General features: G+C 39.1%; 1 pseudogene; it reads left to right on the top strand.

Moving 5' to 3' along the window:
* The first annotated feature begins 13,139 nt into the window (after nucleotides 1-13,139).
* Nucleotides 13,140-14,851, top strand: LOC133957799 (TRAF3-interacting protein 1-like; annotated as a pseudogene).
* The last annotated feature ends 518 nt before the right edge of the window (nucleotides 14,852-15,369 follow it).

The following is a 15,369-nucleotide window of genomic DNA, read 5'->3' as shown; positions in this document are numbered from 1 at the left end:
GTTTATCTGTCTCTCAGATACACGCACACTGTCCCATGTGAGCACACTCAGGAGCTTCTGTGCACGCTCCATCCTTCCATACATGGCTCAAATCCCTGCTGTCTGCACATGTATGCTCTTGTGTTCCATTAACTAAAACTACTACCCATGTACATTGGTTTTCAGCTGGAAAAAGGGGTTTGGATGTGGTGGATATCTCCATCCCTCATGAAGGTAAGGAGATGTTGACAGGAGTCAATAGCAGCTGTTGTTTTAGTAAACCCAAACTAAGTTTTCCATTTTGCAAATGACTAATCACTCCCTGTAAGGACACTGACAGCACCATTGGACCCTCCGCTCATATACAACAGCTTGTCTTTAAATGGACCCTCCCCTTTCCAATCCAACTTGCATTGTCCTCATCACTTCTGACACCACAAAAGACTGTGGTGGATGTGATCAAATATATCCAGGCCTTTGTGGTTGACCCTGAAAACTATTGGTCCGTTTGTAAGATGCATCAATGTGAATATATCCTTTCCCATGACCAGTCGATATCAGTGGTGTATGAATGTTTTCATGAAGGAGTTTTTATGAATTGTTGATTAATGCCTGTCATGCCACTGTTACAATGTTTAGGGCTGCTAAGATTACATGTTAATGTTTTAAAAAAAAGGTTTAACTGAAGGCACCTTTTGAATTACTTTAACTGTTATAATAAATAGTCCAATTGTATTTTTATTGTGTGATTTGTGGTAACATTTTTCCAAATAAATTTCTGACATGCAACGTAAACATAATTATAGTGAGTGAAATGTCACAGAAAAAAATAAAATAAAATCGACTAGTGTGCTTTATACCAACCATTGGAATATTGAAGTTCCTATTGCACTGTGCTGCTGTGTCTTGTTTGGCTGTGTGCTATAACTGTCCTCTTTGGACAGCAACATGATCAGTTATGAAGCTCATAAAAACTCAGTCAGGAAGCTGGTCTTCTTGTTCATGCCTCCAAAGTCACATGAAGAGTTTCAGTTATCCCCAGATCAAGGTCCACCAGCTTATTCTCTCTTTTCATCCAATCACAACCTCACATGCTGGCCTTGAGCCAATGAACCAATCACTTTCTGTCTCATTTCATACAGTTGTCAATTCAGTACAGTGATCAGTCAGTGACCCGCTTTACCGCTGCAACACCACAACAGCCGATCTGCTCCCTTCAAACCATTCAATCAGAAGCCTTCATCAGACGTCTCAACGGTGTTCTCTATTACATGTTGCCACCACCTATGTCTGGGGGAATGATCCTTCATTCTTATCTACTCATTTACATTTGTTCCCTGTAAGTCTTTCCTGACTGAAATGAATTTATTTCTCGCTGTGTGAGAAAATGGATTCGAATGTGTCATTGCCGCGGATGAATCCTGTCTGATCACTGAGCTATCATTAGGTGGGCTGACAAATCTGTTTGGCAACAATTAGGCAACAGTATGTCACTATTAGCTAATCCTTACCCCTAACCAATTTCAGCATGCTTGATAAAAGATTAAAATCTTTACCACTGTTCCTAAATACACCCTCACAGAGCTGCTAGTGTGGCCCTGTGGGATAACAAGAAACCCTTGACCCAAAACCGAGCAAATACCAGTTGTATCTCACATGTTCTTGGTTTAATCTCATGACAGTAATTTGACAGACCAACTATGGTATGTTACAAAGAATGATGAAAAGGCAAATAACAGAAGGACAATGAAGATTTTTAACAGCAATGATAACAAGAAGGAAAAAACCGACAGGGCGAGCAAGAGAAGAGTCAGTGACATGGATGTCCTCCCTGCCCGTTTACTGAATTTACTTATTGATTGGCATTAAATTTGACATCTGACTCAAATAAAAAAAAAATCAATCATTTAATTACAATTTAGAAAGCTCATCAATATATGTCACTATCATTCCTAAAAAGGAGCCATAGAAAAGAGCACTGCTAGAGCTGTACCCACTGCCTCTGACAGTCCAAACTTCGTTTCCACCTCAAAAGCACATTGCGTGCCCTGTTAAACACACACTGAACAGGAGTTTTCAATACAGTGATGCTCCATATCGCATTCCTCACTGAATATATCAATTGCCTACTCCCTTTAGACACTTAGAGCCTGACTCGTGTCTTTGAATCGACTGTCATTCATCAGGTGTTGTTCTGACATTACTTACCTAAATGAGTCACCACTAATTGCAGTGAATTACCCATGTGTTTGATACATTAGTGCAGCCTCGGTGCACACAGGAGGTCCTGCATTCTGTTCAATTGACCAACCCTGGGGTAGTCAAGAACATAGATAGCTGTTTTTTATAGTATTGTATAAAACACAAACAATTATTGTCTGGTACACACATACATGTTACAAAGGATTTAGTTTGAATTCTAAGAGAAAGGTCTATAATGTTAAAAAGCCCATGGTGAAGGAGGCACCTTTGCATAATGTACACATGGCAGCTTGTCTGAAATGCCCTCAGTCTGTAAAGCAAGAGAAGAGGCTGCTCAAGGATGTGGACTGCATCAAAACACTCTACCAATAGTTAAACAAGTGCATGAAAAATAGGAAACATTACTAATGCATACAATAAAAATGTTACACTTGAACATTATTACAGGAATGGCCTCCAGCCACTTGGGCTGAGTGTTTACAATGATACAGACCGAGTATCCTCCCCTTTGAATAATAAATGATCCCTGCCCTGGTTGAGAGAGGCACCTGTTCAATATCTGAGTGACTCACTTGCATGGAGCAGACAGAATCATTGGAGATTTCATCATTATCTGAAGCAGCACGACAATGTTCTTATATTTTCACTTGTCATTTTGATTCCCGACATATCCCTTTCCCCAGCAACAAGTTAATAAATATGTTGCTCCTTTTTTTTGGGCTGCCTCGATGCCTGTGACAGATATCCTTTCATTTGAAAGTGGTTGATGAAGGCATCTAGCCCTTGTGGTTCTGTTTTGTAAAAACAGCATGTGCCCATGTTTCATTTTACGTATAGCAATGACATCTATTTGATGTTTTGAAAGGACAAAAGATGAATCAGATTTCGTCCAAATACTATTTTTAGTTAGGACTATATTTAAAACACGAAGATGGTAGATTTTTGTAATTGTGTATTATTCAATAGGCAAATTATCAAACTGGCATATAAATAAATGAAAGATTATAGTAATCAACATCTTGTAAATCTGGACCAGACACCATGTCCAGGATCAAGACAGCTCCCCAAACACCAAGGGGAGGGGACTCTCAATCAGCTCTTCCCTAACAACAGGGCCTCATTGATTGCTGATAGTTTAATAACACAAAAAGCTGAGGGATGGTTGTGAATAAAAAAAGATGGATAAAGAAACTATGACCAGGGCCACTGAGGGATGGAGAGGAACCTCCAGTCACGCCCGCTGCACAAGCTGAAAATCAGTAGACATCTCTAGGAGATTAACGATGTCTCATTGGGTAAATAAGCAAGAGATGTCCCGATCAGTCCGCTAAAAACAACTCCCACTATCAAAAATACATTTTTTAGAAGTAAAAAGTCAGCTCTGTCCCAAATGTCCCCACCCTTTGAATGCATAAGTAGTTATATTATTGTAGGATCAGTTAACACCAAGCAGTCGTCACAAACAACAGCAGTAACATAATGCATGTTTTCAATCACAAGTTAATAGTGTATATGTTACACAGTATTGTTTATTGTTCTGGGATGATAGAATGTTTTTTTTCTCTCTCTCTATATGCTGCTACTTTAGACCTGTTTGTACAGACTGGAAGTGTACCAGTGTTTAAATTATTAAATCTGCAGGCTACATGAGGCTCATAACTTCAATTTGTTTAATTTATTAATGTTTATAGTCACAGTCAGAGAAGTGTTGGTGGGACAAAATCTTTTTGTAAAGAAAAAAACAGATTTTCGCCATTCCACTTGAAGTCACCATATCTTTGCCAGTCAGCTCGCAGTGCAGGTAACTCAGTGACAGTGGCATTACCTGAGACTGCATTGATGGTCGATAAATCACATTGGATTAAAAAAAAAACTAAATAGATTCAATGAGTGTCTGGAGAGTGTCCTGTGAAAAGTCCAATTACAATTTAAAAAAAACTTATATTGAATGCTCACAGTTTCTTCTGGTCTACCAGACGCATTATACGAGGAAACTATTTTTGTATAATAAAACTATGTTCACCATGGGTGCAAGACTGCTATATATAATTAATTAAGAAATTAGAAATGCCAATTTAGATAAAACAAATAATAGTGGTTTATTAATAACTGTTTTCTTGTCTATCCAAAAGTTGCATATTCTGCTTGGTCAAATTGTCTGTGTCTTTGCTTTAAGTTCATCGAGTGACAATTTCCAGTGCAATGATGAAGCTGAGTGAAGAACAAGGTCCCAAACCCATCAGCACCACCACCAAACCTAAACTGAGGTGTCTTCCCTCTTTAACTAGAGCCTCCCTCAGTGTTAGCTCAGCCTTCGCACTGATGGCCAGGGAGCCGTTGGAACATTCTTCTAATTTACATCTGCCACCACCAGGAAATTGAAGTCAAAGGTTCACTGCATCTTGCGCCACGAAAAATGATCTGCTTAGGACCAATGTGTTAGGGAGAGAGGGCAAATTAACCTGGACACTTTTAATGGGACACAAAGGGTTGAGAGGGTTTAAAAATTCATGAAACACTGTGAATTGGAGGTAAAGTGGCTGCAAGTGGGGGGGAATAGATTAAACCCAACCATTACTCATGTACTTGTGTGTGTTTGTATATTTCCGTACGCTTTCCGTGTGGGATTTTTTTTTTCCAGCTGTCAACCTCCAGCGTCTGCTCCCCTGAGAACCCTCTACAGCTCAGATATACTGAGAATAGTCCCATCTCTCTGAAATGATACTTGTCAACAAGAAAACCATCAGAGGGAATTGTAAGACAAACAAGTAACATTTGAACTGCTTTGTTGTATGATGTTGTTTACACTCTAGACTGAATACTGGTAATAAAAACCACTTACTGTAAAACCAGAAGGTACTGCTTTTGGCTGACTGCTCAGGAACTCCTTTGGCAGTGTGAGTTATGAAAATTAAACCGGCAAAAATTTTAAGAATGAAATCTGATCAAAATCTAACGTAGGCTACAACTAGCAATATTGTTATGTTTGATGAATCTGCTTGTTGTTTTATTGATTAATTATAGCTCTAAAGTAATAAAGGCAGAGTTGTTATAATAGCAGAGTGCCGTGTACGAATAGTATAACTTATAAAGACTGACTGAATAAACACTGAAAATACCCTATGTTTTTTCCAGGTTATGTTCAGATACTGCTTATAAAAGGATTTTAAAAAAAAGTGGTAAATTGAAAAATATAAATAAATAGAGTTATAAACTGATACGATATTTAGTGCTGTGGGCAATGAGTTATTAATCATTGTGCATCCAGCTGAGCCTCCTTATCTCAGACCTGTCAGTCCAACCATCAGAGTTGGGGATGAGCTGGGAAACAGCTTCATTTTTTTCAGACGAATGGTAGAAAATGTAACCCTGTATTAATACAACCAGACAAATATATGTTTGCATTAGCAATACAATAACACCACTGAGACTAAGAGGGTAATAAAAAACAAGCAAATTATGTACTTTTTTGGTCTCATTCACGGTTACCATTCTATTATTAAGATGCATCAACCCAATCAATCTAATAAATAAAAAGTCAAACTTCAGTTCGATCAAAGGTGTTAAAGTGACGCCAATTTAACTATATACTAACTACAACAAAAAAGTCACTTTTTTCTTGAGTGCAGTTTTGCCCATGAGCCACACAGGCTGGACTAAATAAAGTACTAATGAGAAATATGTGTTCACATGTCTTATAGGATGTCAAGCATTTTTCCCTTAGTTTGGGCATCAGCATATCTGTGTTATCAGAAAGCAGATTGTTTACCAGCAGCTGGTTGCTTAGCTGCAGCAAAGAGAAACTGCTTTGGTCAAACGTAGACGAGATTTATTTTCTAGGACCAATGTCAAGGTGGAAGACATAGTGATACTGTTAGCAATGCTTTGCATTCAAATGCAGGTGAAGTTTTAATAATTTGCAAATGTCTGTCTGTGGACACCAGGTGTAAATGTGGCACAAGTGATGCGTTTCAAAAACTCAAACGTATTAATGTGGATGCAGGTAAACTTAAGTTTGCTAATGCTAAAGTTCACTTGACAAATACTACTGACAAGTACTTTGATAATACACCTTTTATAAAAAAAAAAATATCAAGATGAAGCATTGCTCACCATCAACCCTCTAGTTTCCCAATGGTCCAACCAACATTACCAGCATAGAGCCATCTCTTCCACAAACATTCCTCCTTAAGTTCATTTAAAACCTGCTGAAAGTAGAGCTCCCAAGTCTTATGTCGTCACAATGAAGAAGGCTCTCCAGGTTCAGAAGCAACAATTTATAATGGAGAGATATTTGGTGAGTAATCGTCAGCGACTTTTCCATCAGTCAAGTTTATCTCCTCACCGGGCATGTTTTCAACAGGTGTGCTTGGCTCCTCCAGCTGATCTCCATCAAGAGACTGTGCTGGCATGGCAACAACTGGTGGGGGTTCATGTTCAGTCCCCATCCCTGGTTCGGTAGGCAACTTAGAAACCTGAAATGGATCATTATGAAGGTCATATTCATCCCCACTGTCTTCATTTGACTCTTGAGGCTATGGCGACTATTGTCTCTTGTTCTATTTGCTTTTTTTTATTTTGAGTCACCTCTGGTTTTGTTTCAAAAGGTAGATGATCACAGAAAGAATTTCTGTGCCGGACTTCAGAAACTGAGCAGGGTAAATTACACCATGTTGAAGTGATCTATTACCTTGTAGTACGCAAAAAAATGTTTCATTTATGAAAAAGTAAAGAAATTAAAATGTGCTCCTTTGTGGAGAACAGCAGCTATACAGGTAGTTGGTCAGCAAATGGAGAATGTCAGGGCTCATGGCAGGTTAAAATACTATCTGTACTTGGCATATTTTCTACTATCACAAAGATATTCAGCCTGTAAGGTCATTTATTCTGCTTCGTAAAGTTCAGCATTAGAGAAATATTCAGCAATTTAAAAATGTTTCAAGAAAGTCACAGTTCAAGGAAAAGTCCACACACTTTGTTTTTAATCAATCATATGAGAAGTATATTATTATTTTGTGGCGACTGACTTCCTGACAGGTCTAGTGATTTAGAGAATACGTTGTGTTGGACAATCCCCCTGGAACTGAGTAACTTCTTGAGCATTTGGTGAACACAGTCATGATTAGAAAACAAATCGATCCAGTGAACAGTGTATGTTGCTGCTCGCAAGAGGAAACGCAGCTTGTAAGGTCTTGTTGCAAAACAGTTTTGCTGATGATTGTCAGTCAGTGCATCTGTGTCAGTCTCTAAACTGAACCATCCATGTCTCAATCTTCCTTTCATGTTTGTATGTTATTTCCTCAACAAGCTGCCTAACAGCATTGTCTCTTCTTGTTTCCCTCAAAAGGGACTTCCGACTGCATGAAGAATCACCTTGCACTGAGAAGAGCGCAACCTGGGTGAACTTGTCTGTCAGTCAGAGATAGACTCTTAGGAGACATTACGCCTCTATACCTGGCTGCTCATTGACTCGAAGCTGTCAGTCTGGATATGGTTGCTTTGACTTTCATTCGAATTTATCATAGAACCACTCGCCTCATACTCTCACACGAACTGACTGTCCTTCTCTTAACTGTATATTTACAACAATGTTAAAAAGACCTCCGGATGAAATCATTAAATATGCTGGTTTACTTACAAACATGCTCCACTTTAATTGACTGCTGTAAAATAAGTTGCACCAGGCACATGAAGCTGTATGTTGCCCAATGTGTGATCATTAGGAAATTCATGTTTAAAATTAAAGTGCATTGATATATTTCATATAGTCAAATGTTGTGTGGCCTAATCCTCGTTGTTCAAGACAAATAGATGTACATTTTGGATAGATTTTTGTTAATTAATAAGTGTAACTTTGACATATGAAACTAGAAAGTCTGACATATTCAACATATACTACCTTATTAAAATGAGTCATAATAACGTATTGATTGACAAAATGACAATATAAAGATCACTGCAGGTCAGGAAATCACATATCAATTATGGCACTGTATATGAGGTTGTATGACCTGATATGAATAATATATTTGTGGGCCTATGTGTGGTGTAGCTGATAATATCAGTGTTGTATTGTTAAATGTAAAATGTTAAAGTTTTCATTTCTTTACACATATATATATATATATTAGTTAGGATAATAATATAAGTAAGCTTATCAGAGGCAGAGAAGGTCAGTCATGCCTGTGTTTGTCTTCCTGGAAAAAGATATAGCCTGCCCTTGACATGACCTCCAAAGTAGCTGACCAAATAAAAAATCCACCTCAATTCTAAAAGGCCTGTAATGAAATTCAAATACCCCAAAGAAAATTCAGCAGAAACAACCTTGTGCTACTACATCTGCGCTGCAAGCCAGCAGCTCAGGTAGTGATGGCAGTTCAGCTCCAGCACTGGTGCAAATTTTATTGGCCCATTTTTGTGAACAAAATATTAATGAGAGGTCTTATATGTCACTGTATATAATGTACAACGTTTGTACTTTGCTAACCTAAACAAAAGTTTACCCACTTTTCCAGGCACCCACTACACCCCTATCTATGACAGACCTTACTCTGAACTATGTACAAACGAGTAGTTCAGAGAGATATCACAGCCTTTGCTTAAACATTTTTTAACATTAATTTAAAAAAAATCAATTAACAACTTTATGTGAGCAAAATATTGTTTAGTTATTGGATGAAAAACATTTCCCTTTGTAGTTTTTTTTCCTTCTTCTATCTCAGTTTGACAATGACTTGAGCCAGATTCCTTCTGTTTGAATAACTAACATGAGCGAGAGAGTGATAAAGAGAGAGAGATTACCACAAACGAGAATTAGCTTCGATAGAGAAGCTCTGAATACGACACTTTTAGCCCCATGATAAACTGCGTATTTATTCTAATTTTACTGATCAGTAAATCATAGATCAATATTAAAAAGAGACCACATGAGAATCCAGTGCATTTTGCCACCTCTCTGGCAGGCCCACAAAGGAACCCAGAATAAAAGTCTCAGATTTCTCTCAATCTTTTAACTTTAAGTTCTACTTCTTCTTTGTTTAGTTTATTGGAAGATGGCAACCAACTTCAAGGTGAACTAGTGCCATCCACTGGATCTGCCTCTTCTTCCTCAGCTTCACTCATGTTCTTAAACGATAATGCTATCAATACAAAATAATGAAATTATTAATGAAAAACAGTACAATTATCAATTAAGAAAAATGTCTCTTTACTCTACCAAGCAAATATAAAGTTGTTTAACAAGTCCACGACTTTTTATTGTTGTTTTAGCTTGAAACCACCAACTTTCCATTTTGTTCAGGCACCCATCTCCAGGCCTGATTATGTGACGGGATCCCACGGGGTCCTGTTGACTTTCAGCAGCTGAGAAAGAACCTGCGACTTCTTCGCTGCAAACACTTTAATGGAGCCGTGGACGTGTTGACTCGTGCTTGACTCATTTCAACCATGAATCTCGGCAGGTCGCGGCTTTCCATCAGCAGATTATTAGGTTCATATCATTATGTTCGACCTGTTGTGGGGTTTTCGTGTAGGTGACTGTATCGCTTAATTAGCAGAATAAGCTAATAACCCAACATTATACAACCCGTGTTTTTAAACCCACATGTTGACGAATGCAGGTCCCGCATTGTGACATTTGTCCCTGGTTGAGTCACAACATAAAAAGTCAAACACTGTAAAATTGCAACAGTGACAAAAAGGACACACCTCCACATTGTTATTAAAGTTAGCAACACACCAGGATGCTTCTTACCTTCTGTGTACTTTCTTGTTGTACTTGTGAATGTTATTATACTAATATTGCTTTTTTTGTTTCTTGCATAACATTTCATTGAGTTATCCTTAGCTTTAGAGAACTCCATCATGGTATATACATATATATGTAGGACTTTACAGTGTTTAGTAGTTAATAATGTACTGACAGAAGAATGTAGTCAGCAGATTCATGTGAAAATAAAAAATATTAAATAAAATTAAATAAAATACAATTTCAAAAATTTGTAGGACTGCAAAGCTGCACTGAGCGGCCCGAGCAGATGCATTTTGAAGAGTTGCATGCGTTTTGCCTGAAAAAAATGAATAATGACTGAGGAAATATTGACAAATAGAGCCCTTCAGGATTAGACTCTGATCATGAGACAGAGGTTTAGTGGTGAAAGGACAATGCACAGTGGAGTTATGACAACATCGTCTCCTTTGGCGAAGGATGAACCTTCGCCGTACCTCAATGTTTACAGGGTTTGAGGAAATGTCCCAATTCTTAGAGGGAGAGAGACGTAACCTTTGCGAAACATATAGATTCCGCCGATCTTTGACCATTGACACTGCAGGAGTGGAGTTGTTTGCTTTTTTTTTAACTAACAATTTAGTAGCACTTAAATGGCACTTACTTATAGCACACTGTTGTTTTGCTCTATTTTTGAAGAAATTGTACTTATTGGATTCTTGTTGTACCCTCGGGTACCCTTGAATGCACTGATTGTAAATCACTTTGGATAAAAGCGTCAGCTAAATGAATTGTAATGTAATGGACTATGGCCCACTGTATTGTACTTCTCAGTTTAGACACTAGGTGTCGCCCAACTCACCCCTGATCTGCCAGCTGTCCCTCACAATGCCGCCACGCCCCCCAAACTGAGCGACACGATTGAGGGGGGGGTGTGGCGACGTGGCGGCTTGAGTGGCCAAGACCTTTTAATTTTTTTCTGTATGTGGCCTTCGGGATGTGCAAGGCACATATTGGCTACATGGTAATACTGAAGTTAAATTAGTACGTTTGTAACACGCTGGTGATCATTATAATACACACACCAAACATGTGTCAGCAGCGAAAACATCCCTCACATCAACTACGTAGTTCGTGGAATGTTTTCTGAATAAAGTTGGTGAACATGCTTTTATTGGATGTGTAAAGCTTCATGTCTCATGACATTCTCGTTGATGAGGTCCAGTCAGCTGAGAATGAAAATGGTGTGGTTGGTTTTTCGTAGCTTCTCTAATCCAAGTGCTATTTATCTGTGTGTAATCAAGAGATGATCTGTCTGAACTGTGTCGAGTGTGTGACGGTTGGAATCTGGAAAATGAACTTAAGGTCTTCATTGTTGAACAACGTGTTGTGTATTTCTTCTCTTCTGTCAGCTAACTACATGCTTTGTTGGAACTGTGTCAGTTAAAGGAGTTAGTAAAATACCCTGTGTTACCATGACAACTCTGGCTGAGTGTTTTCACTGACTGTATTTCATGTTAAAAACGTTTGTGGTGGTGTTGCAAAGTTAGCTGGATGTGAGATGCGTATGCTTAAAGATGATTCATCTACAGTGGGTTACTCAAAGGACAAGTCTCTTTATGATGGCAATACCATATCAGTGTAGAAGAGGAAATGCTCTCCCACACTTTAACCCTTTTATGACAATCTATTTGAAGCCAATATAATGCATACACCATGGGTCAATATGGAATTGAATTGAATCTGCTTTATTGACCATGTACACATTCAAGGAATTTGAGTTTTTTTTTTTTTCATTGCTCTAAACGTACTTGCAGATAAATAGACAAATACACCAAAAACTAGGATAACAAGGCACAACAAGATAATTAACTACTATGTACAAATATTATTATTCTTTTAAAGCTTATTCTTCCTTTTTCATTTAGGAGAAGGTTCCTCTGATGATATAGGTGATGGGTCTCGTATGTCATTAAGGACATCTAAGGAGCCTTCCTCATTTAGGAGAGGTGGATTCCAATACACACCAACAACTCCACAGCTTTATCTTGTAGAACATAGTCTAGGTCCTAAAAAAAAAAAATTGACATCATTTATTGTCACGTAACATAGAACTGAACATATGATTGCAGATATGTATAATGCTCTCTCATCAACAAAATAAAAGTAGGGCTGCATTTCAAAATTGTGCATGTTCAAATAAAGGGCTTAACTTCAGAAAAACAAAATAAAGGGAGCAAAAGCTATAATTTAAATTATTCTGTTTCACATCTTGACTCAAAAGTCTCAAAGAATGTTACAGACAATAAATAAATCTATACACATATTAACAATTGAACACATTTAGAATCACTTTCTTCCCGTCTTATATCCCACTCCCCCGCTTGTTCAGTCTGTTTCTCTCCCTTTCTCTGTCTCACTCCTGTTTCCTCCACTTTTTCCTTCTCACTCCTCTGTTTCTCTTCCTTTCTCCGTCTCACTCCTCTGTTTCTCAACTTTCTCTTGCTCACTCATCTGTTTCTAAACTTTCTACAGCTCAGTCGGCTGTACCTATCCCTTTGTTTTCCCTACCTGTATCGCTATCTTTCTTTTCTTTCTATCATCTTTTCATTTGTAACTTGCCTCTAACTCTCTCATCTGTCTGCACCGTAGATTCCGAATGTTAACTGCCTTGTACCACAGACTTGATTGTCTGAGTAGTATCACGTGGGCTTGCTTAACTCACATTCAATTGGTCTGTGCGTTTCCTCATGTGCCTAAGCACTACCATAAAGACTACAAAAAGCTGCTCCGGTTACAAATAGAAGTTCCCCTTCAGGGTTTTAAATCATAACGTTCTGTTTTGGCTGTAGGTCCGGGTCCGTACAGGACAGCTTCTGGGTCCGGACTCGGACCGCAGTCCGCCTGTTGGTGACCCCTGATCTAGACTGTTCATTAAACACAATACATTTTCTCTATTAAGGGCCAGTTTCCTGTTAGCCCTGGACGTTGCACCTGTATATTTTATTTTGGCTGACATGTATCTTCAAGGTTAACATACACATAATAGAAGTCTTAAATAATTACACTTTCTTGTGTTCTGTTTATTGAGTGAGCTGCTGATTTTATGTGGCACTGTATCGGTATGTCATTAATAATAATAATATTTGTACAGAGCCGAATGAGCAAAGCAGTTACTGTCCGTGACCCTATCGAGAGAAACGTGGAGCGGCTCAAGGACAAGTTCACGGTCATGAATGTGGCAGTAGTGAAAGAGACCCAGCACATGCTCAGCAAAGTATTAAGAAAACTCCTCTCTCTCAGAAACTGCTGAACAGACACCTGTTTTGATTTCTCCATGACATCGTCACTGAGGTCATCAGGACCACTGGTTTTATGTAATGCCTGTATGAAGAAAATGAAATGAGTCCAGAGAACATTATGGAAAGGCAATCCTAGACAGCCTTCCTCCAGAAAGCCATAGATGTTGTGATGCTGGTGAGTGGTGAGGCCCTGCTCGCAAAGCCAGCAGAGATTGTAGCTGGTCATCAGCCTGAGAAAACCAATGAGCTGCTCCAGGCAATCGCCAAGTGTTGCCTCAACAAGATGCCAAGTAATGATGCAGTGAGGAAAGTACTTGGTGGAAAAAAGGTGGACATGAGGACCAAGGCCAGCATATCCAGGTCCCAGGGCAATGGAAAAATGAACGAGAAGAAGGAAGAATGTGAATGTCACCTGAGTAGAGAGGAAAGCAAAAAGATCACAAAGCACAGGGTAACCATCTCCCAGACGTGCCCAAAGAGCCACAGCGCCGACCAAGAGATGTGGAGAAGAATCACCACAGGGACAGGAAATGCGCTGACAAAAATCTCCACAGTGCACAGGACCATGGCAAAGAATGTGACAAATTCAAGAGCTAAGACCAGGTGTGAGACAAAGACAGAGACAAAGGGCGAGATAAAGACAGGCAAAATTTGAAGGACAGAGAGATGGATCGAGAAAGGGAAAAGGACATGGAAATAGACTCCCCCAGAGTTATGGAAAAAGACAAGAAAAAACAAAAAGACAAAGAGCGGGAGTGTCCCAAACAGGGGGAAGAGAGCAACAAAACTGTAAATAGAAAAAGTAAGATCAAGGTATCAGCCGAAAAAGACGGCCCAACCTGTATTATCTTCTGAAAACCCAGGTAGAAAACCCCGGCTTTCATCTGCTGAAGGGCTGAGGCAAAGATGTACAATTAGAGAACAAGGTGAATCGATCAGTGAGGGATTCAGAGATGCACAGTTAACTCAGAGCTCTGTTCCTCCAGAAAATGGGGACACTGTTGTCTCTTTAGTGCTATCTGACAAGGTTCCTAGAAGGGCTTTCCCAGGAACTCTTCGGATCAGGAGACAGAAGACGTACGCTGGTATGACTTTAGCTGGGAGACTCCTTAGTGCCATAAACCCAGTACCTATTATAATGGATAGGGAGAAGCTCTCTGAGGATGAGGAGGGTGAAGATAAGCAATTTTTCAAGGAGGCGGCTGTCCTTTCACCCCCACATGCTTCTGATATAAAGGTAGACTTGTCGCCATCATGCCTCGAGTCCAAAGAGCAGAACTGGTTGTCTGAAGCAGCATTGAATAAAGAAGAGAATGGAGTGACAAGGGAAGTCGAGTGGCTGCATTCATCCATCCAATCGGTTAGCTGCAGTTTCCTTCCTTTAGGAAAGATCATGGACAACATCCTGGATGAACTGGATGCCATGCTGGCTGAACATCACACTTGGTGGCAGGTTAACAAGGAGCATGCACAGGCCTTAGTAGAGGAGCAGAGAGTGACTATCCCCACTTTGGATCCTCTGAAAGCAGAACTAGCTGAGCTGGAGCAGCTGACTGCACACAAACTTGACAAGGTTTGTGCTGTAAAGTCCAACATACTAAAGAATGAAGAGAAAAAAAAAAAACTTGGTGGCAGGAATTAATGTCTCTTACTCAACCTGAAGTGGCAAACAAGGTCCATGGGAAAATAAAGAGTTGTTCAGCTTTTGTTAAATGTTAAATAAACTTTTTCGTGTTAACTTGAAACATTAAGTTTTACCAGTATTTATATTGTTATTTAGGAATTAAATGTTTGTGGACCCCAGCCCACCCTTGTTGCCTGTTGTTTCAGGCGGTCCGCCATATTGACATAATGTTTAAAATGCTATTGTTAGCCCTACTGTGAGGTTAAAATTCATTACTTTTCGGTCCGCCTATTGACCGTAACTTATGTTAAAAGCGCTAGCGCTGTGTGGTTGTAAAAGTTAGACAAGGTAGCTAACCAGCTCACTCTGGTACTTTATTGAATTACTGCAACTGTTATGAGTAAACTGTGTCACAGTTATTTTGGTTTAACATTGATGTATTAAATATTTACTGAGTTACTATGCATACATGCACAATAATTTTCCTTTCTCTGAAAAACTTTGAATCGTTGTTAATGCGGTTTAAGGGGCACATG

The sequence above is a fragment of the Platichthys flesus genome, chromosome 1, assembly GCF_949316205.1.
Source record: "Platichthys flesus chromosome 1, fPlaFle2.1, whole genome shotgun sequence".
NCBI classification, from domain to species: domain Eukaryota; kingdom Metazoa; phylum Chordata; class Actinopteri; order Pleuronectiformes; family Pleuronectidae; genus Platichthys; species Platichthys flesus.
This window is presented reverse-complemented; position numbering and strand designations above follow the sequence as displayed.